A 6,992-nucleotide genomic window follows, 5' to 3' on the forward strand; every position below is an offset into this window, starting at 1 on the left:
GGCAGAGACTGGCTAGGTGTTTGCCAAACCTGTTTTCTTTTCCACCAGGACACACAGCTAGACAACATTTTCCTGCCTCCCTTGCAGTTAGGTGTGACCATAAACTGAACTTTGGCCAATGGAATGTGACTAGAAGCATTTGTATTACTTCTAGGCCTGACCCATAAAATCTTCCCTTGGGATCCTCTACTCTCCTTTTTCTCTGTCTTCTGGTTGGATGCTGGTATTAAGATGACCTTGAAAACCATGTGTTGAACACAGTAGATCCTTCATCACCCTGGGTCCCTGTGAAGTAAACTCCCTTTTATAGCCTCTTCCACTATTGACTGGATTTTATACATTGGGTTAAGTCCATTAGTGTGTCTTCTCTGGCTTGTCCTGGTTGGCAAGAGCTGATGCTAAGTCTTAGGGAATTTTCTAAGCTAACTGACATCAAGTTGATAGCTTGAAGTTATTATAATTGGAGCTTTTACAATACAGAAATGGCAAGTGCTACAAACCAGGGCTCTTTTTAGACAGTCATTTTACTAGCACACCACTGGTTAAGCTGCTAAGCTTTATTTGTATATTTGTATTATCATAATATACATACTGCTCAAAGTGATGTTCTGCCTTAACAAAGCCTAAAAGATGTGAGACTGGCTTAGCAGTTGGATGGAAGTTGGCAAGAGTTGGACAGCAAGGAAATGGATATCAGAGACTGGAAAAGCAGTGACTCATCATGTGGTGGCAAAACATTTGGTAAAACCATTATCTGTGATAACCTGGAAAGCAGACCAAGTGCCCCAACACAGCTTTACCTCCTGGGGAATTGGCTGAAAAAAAAAACAAAAAAAAAAAAACAACAACAAATGGTAGATAGCGCCTACTGTTTATTACTGGCTGTGATTAAAAAGTATTAGAAAATAAGAGATGAACTCAGGATGTGTTTATAAATATAAATAAAAATTGAGTTGAAAAATATGGAGACTTGTAAAATTGGAAAAGTTTACCATTTTAGGACCCCAAATATAAGGAAATAAGACAGGAAAAGCTTTTGTATGCCAAAGGCTCTATTCAAAAGTGAATTTGGATTCAAGTTGGTGTATTTATTTAAGATCTTAAAATTTTTATTGTCACAAACATTTTTAAGTTGTGAAGTGTCTGAATGCAGAAGTTTCCTTTTGAATCAACTGGGAAGCAAAATTACCCATCTTGGCTAGCTCCCCCCAGAGCACTATTGGTCAAGTTACATTTGCTGCATAATAAACTACCCTGAAACCTAGTGGCTTGAAACAACAGTAGTCATTTATTCTGCTCATGAATCTGTTATTTGGGCAGAGCTGGTCTCTGCTCCATGCAGTGCCAGCGTGACTGAAGGCAGAAAGATCTGTTTCCAAGATGACTCACATGCCTGGCAAGTAGGCACGTGTTGGCTGGGAGCTTAGCTGGGACTTAGGGTGGGGGGCTTTGCTCTCCTACACATGCCCTTCCCCATGTGGTTTGGGCTTCCTCACAGAATGGTGTCTGTATTCTAAGAGCAAGTGTCAAAGAAGAGAGCCAGCTGGAGGTTATATTGCCTTTTATAAACTAACTTGGAAACACACAGCATTACTTCACCTGTGCTTTGTTCAAAGTAGTCACAAAAGCCTGCCGAGCTTCAAGGGGGGAGAACACAGATTTTACTTTTTGATAGAGGATGGCAAGGTTCTAGAAGAACATGTGGGGCAAGAAATATTGTTGTGGCTATTTGCTACACTTATTCTGCTGGGGAGTGAGAGAATTTCAGCCAAAGTCATTTAAGAACCCATCTTTATTACATGATCAAGACGAATCTGATATGTCATAGTGCTAAATTTCCTTCTAGTTTAAGACAGCCTAAAATTTATTATCCAGTAACAACCAGAACACAACCTATAGGAAAGGAAGTTCAGAAGGGGTGCTGAGTGATATTCAGAGAGGAAAAAAGGAGTTCCTTTTGGATACAACAGAGATGAGAATTCATGGGCATCCATTTACACACCAAACATTTGTCAAATATTGTCTTCTGTGTAAACACTGTTCACATCACTGAGAAGATAAAAATGAATGATTTATTTCTGCTTCTAAGGAGACTAAAGGCGGTGGATGAGGGTAAGATTGGAGGTGGATAAAAGGACATCTATATGTTTACAAGCTACTACTATAGACCCAATGGTAGAGATGGGAACAGTGCTTTTGAGAAGTACTGAGAATGACAGAATGTCTCATGCTACTTGGGAGAGTTGTGAAAGGTGGAGACATTTGCCCTGAATCTCCACTTATGAAAGATCAAGAGTCAAGTTCCTAGCAGAGGCAGAGCCACAGACTCAACCTTCCTGACTCAGACTCAGTGCCCTTTCTATGACACCACACAACTTTTTATGTGGAATTATGTTGTGGATTGAGTGTGCTGAGCATTCAGCAGTTAGAATTTCTTGTGCTGTTGTGTTCTTCTCTAAACCCCAAAGAGATGTGGGTCAAGGTCTTGATTAGAAATGTTAACAATGGGGGTGCCTGGGTGGCGCAGTCGGTTAAGCGTCCGACTTCAGCCAGGTCACGATCTCGCGGTCCGTGAGTTCGAGCCCCGTGTCGGGCTCTGGGCTGATGGCTCAGAGCCTGGAGCCTGTTTCCGATTCTGTGTCTCCCTCTCTCTCTGCCCCTCCCCCGTTCATGCTCTGTCTCTCTCTGTCCCAAAAATAAAATAAAAACGTTGAAAAAAAAATTAAAAAAAAAAGAAATGTTAACAATGGACAGGGAGAACATGAAAACAGACCATCCTCAGATGAAGCAGAAATCTCACTGGATTGTAGAGTTTCAGTGTCTAGCTGACTAAATTGACACAGAGAAGCCAACAAGATAACCATAGAGATTTGTTTCCATCTTTTTGCTCTCCTTTCCCTTAACAATATGCTGAGAGAAACGGTAATAGCCATCATAATGCTAATAGGTGGACAAGAAAAAGTAAAGGACATAGATGAGCTGCCAGTTCAGAAGTTAGGAATTACCTAAAACAATGACATGTATTTTTCATAACTTAAATATTAGTGATTGAAAACAATTGACCCTGAATATTTAACGCAGATTCCTGCCCCCCCCCCCACCCCGCCCACATCTCTTATAAGTTTTGTATATTTGGTCCAGGATCCTTAGTCTGACTAAGGTAGAGAGCAGTGGTTACTTAACTACACTTTGGCAAAAAACCTAGGGTATTTCTGCTTACCTTACAGATATTTAAAACCATTTTTAATTGGACACTTGGGTGGCTAGGTTGGTTGAGTGTCCGACTTCAGCTCAGGTCATGATCTTGTGGTTCGTGGGTTCCAGCCCCATGCTGGGCTCTGTGCTAACAGCCCACAGCCTAGAGCCTGTTTCAGATTCTGGGTTTTCCTCTCTCTGCCCCTCCCCCATGCATACTCTGTCTGTCTGTCTGTCTCTCAAATAAACATTAATAAACTTATTTTAATTTAAAAAGTGGCATGCTATTCATAAACTGAACTTAAGAGAAATAAAGTGAGTTCAAGGAAAAAAGAGAGATACCGCTAAATCCAAAATGGGCTTGGAAACACTGAAAACATTTGCAATCCTTGGCATAGGTATGGGTGGGAGATGAGAAGCATTTAAAAATTATGGACTCATTGTGACATTTCTTGCATCTGGAAACCTTACTTAGCTTAAACTTCGACTTTCCCAAGCATTGCCTTAAAGCAGTCTTCTGATGAACTGTGTTCTGATCTTACACCACCTCACCATTGTACTCAGAGCCAGTGGAACTTGTTCTCACTTGATGTGCCTTCCTAAGCCTGGGACAGCTCATGGAGATCAGAGCAGCAGCTCTCTCAATAATCTTTATGCTATAAATAATGTGACTTTGTAAAAAAAAAAAAAAGAAAAAAAAGGCAGTTGTTGGCTAAGTATGAAAAAATGCTAATTTTAACAGAAAACGCTATTTTCAAATACATTTCACAGTTTATACTGAGTGAGAAATGCTTAATTCTCACCATGTGAACTTCCAGATTGCTTATGTTGAGTGGTGCAGATGTAGCTGTCTTGAGAACCTTTGAAGCCAAAATTCAGCTTTTACCTCAAATGTCTTACTTTTATAATAATGGATATGAGAAGCAGTGATCTGCCTTACCATCATGAATACGTTTTCCATTTCTACTGAACCCATGTGTTGAATGGCATCGCATATATAACATCATGCCTGTTTGATTCTAAAAGTCTGCACCACAGTTTGTGCATAAAAAGGCTTAGGCGTATCTGGCAGCTATTAGCTCACAAGGGCTATTGGATTATGAGTCAGATGCAGAAAGTATTTAGTGGTCTAGTGGATTTGAATTCTATACTACGTATTATACAGATATGTTTGTGGTATTATAATATTCCACAAAATCCTGAAACACTCAATAGAGACATTAATTGATCGATTCAATGACTCCTTTTTGCTTTTAGGACAAAGTCTAAAGTTTTCACCACTGTAGTCTAGGCCCTGCACGGTCTTTCCAGACTCATCGCACCTCATTCTTCCCTGTCTGTGAAGCAACCATCCTGGACCTAACTCCTTGAATGTCACCTGTTCTGTCTTGCCCCAGGGTCTTTGCACTTGCTATTTCCTCTGCCTGGAGACTTCTCTCCTTCTTGGTCCCCTAGTTCACTATTATCCATCCTCTAGATTTCAGCTCAAATCCCACTTTTCCTGGGAAGCTGTCTCTTACACATGATTGCACACCCTATTCACACTGCATAACTTCCCTTCTTAGTGCTTACCACAGTGTATAATTATTCACTTACTTGTGGGATTATTTGATGGTGTCTGTCTCCATGAGACTCCATGGGGGGACTGCATGAGAATGGAGATAATATTTCTTTTTGCTTATCATTATATTCTCAGTGTCTAGGATCGTGCCTGGATTATGGAAAATGCTCCACAAATATTTGTTGAATAGAAATATTGCATAAAGCACTGAGCAGAGCATGTGATAGGCAGTAGGCTTTAAGTAAAGAGCCTTATCTTGTTTTTTTAAAACTCCAATAAGTCTAAAATTATTGTTCCTCTTAATATTTTTACTCTATACTTTATGATTACTTTGGCTTTATTCACTTCTAATGACTTCCTAGATGAACCTGGAAGGTCCCTTCCTCTGTGCTTCAATTTTCTCAAGAATACTTTGACAGCAGCAGCTTCATTAATCAGTCCTCAGAAGCATGAGTACCGACTTGATGGTGAGGCAGGAATATATTTTGGAAGAAATAATTCTTGTACTGAGTAAATCAATGGACATTCGTATTGGGCCCTTGACTCTTCCTTCTATGCTGTGTTTGTAAAGGGGTCCCCATCTTCTATTTATTCTAGTTTCAATGTCTTTGAGAGTGAGGGGATAGGGCAGTAATGTCTGTTTTATTTTCTCTATGCTGGGCCATTTTAAATGTCATATTTTGTTTTTATTACTCACACTAACCATTTGAGATAGATATTTTGATCCCCATTTAATAGACAAGGAAATCAAGGTCTGGAGAGGTTAAGAAATTTGCTGGAGGTGTGTAACCTAGATAGTAAATGAGCAGGGGAGGGGCAGAGACAGAGAGGGAGACACAGAATCCAAATCAGGCTCCAGGCTCTGAGCTGTCAGCACAGAGCTCAATGTGGGGCTCAAACTCATGGACCATGAGATCATGACCCGAGTTGAGCCAAAGTCGGATGCCCAACTGACTGAGCCACCCAGTGACCCCAAGATAGCTGGTATTTTTAATTTTTTTTTTAATTTCAGAGAAACAGAGCACAAGGTGGGGGAGAGGGGCAGAGGGAGAGAGAGACAGAGACAGAGACAGAGACAGAGAGAGAGAGAGAGAGAGAGAGATTGAGAGAGAATCCTAAGCAGGCTCCATGCTCAGTGTGGAACTGAAGAGGGCTAGATCTCACTATCCTGGGATAATGACATAAGCCAAAAAATCAATAATCAGACAGTCAACTTGACTGAGCCACCCAAATGCCCAGATAACTGGTATTTTTACAAAGTGGGACCGGCAGGGCCAAGAGCTCAATGATAAGAGGAGCAAGCACTTCCTAGTCTTACCTCTACCAGTAAAACCAAGGAACTGAACTAAAAGATCCTGGGATTTCTTTTTTCTTTTTAAGTTTTATTTTAATTCCAGTTAGTTAACACACAGTGTTATATTAGTTTCAAGTGTATAATATAGTAATTCAGGGGCGCCTGGGTGACTCAGTGATTAAGCGTCCGATTCTTGATTTTGGCTCAGGTCATGATCTCATGGTTGTGAAATCAAGCCCCATGTTGGGCTCCATGCTGAGCATAGAGTCTGCTTGGGATTCTCTCTCCCCCTCTTTCTCTGCCTCTTCCCCTGCTTGCATGCACACACTCTCTTTCAAAATAAATAAACATTAAAAAAATATAGTAATTCAACATCCACACATCATACATCACCCTGTGCTCTCATGAAAAATGCACTCCTTAATCCTCATCACCTATTTAACCCATCCCCCCACCTGCCTCCCCTCTGGTAACCATCAGTTTGTTCTCCATAGTTAAGAGTCTGTTTCTTGCTTTTTGTCTATTTGTTTCCCTTCGCTTGTTTTGTTTCTTAAATTCCACACGAGTGAGATGGTGTGGTCTTTGTCTTTCTCTGACTGATTTATTTCTCTTAGCATTATACTCTCTGGCTCCATCCATGTTACAAATGGCAAGATTTTATTCTTTTTTATGACTGAATAATATTCCATTATATTATACACATCTTCTTTATCCATTCATCAATTAATAGGCACTTGGACTGTTTCCGTATCTTGGCTATTGCAAATAGTGTTGCGACAAACACAGGGGTGCACGTATCTGTCTGAATTAGCGTTCTTGTATTCTTTGGGTAAATACCTAGTACCGCAACTACTACATTATAAGGTAGTTTTATTTTTAACTTTTTGAGGAACCTCCATACTGTTTTCCAGAGTGGCTGCACCAACTTGCATTCCCAATAGT

Source organism: Lynx rufus, unplaced genomic scaffold, assembly GCF_022079265.1.
Source record: "Lynx rufus isolate CCGP_SWC_20201006 ecotype Redwood Valley unplaced genomic scaffold, mLynRuf1.p SCAF_7, whole genome shotgun sequence".
In the NCBI taxonomy this organism is placed as follows: domain Eukaryota; kingdom Metazoa; phylum Chordata; class Mammalia; order Carnivora; family Felidae; genus Lynx; species Lynx rufus.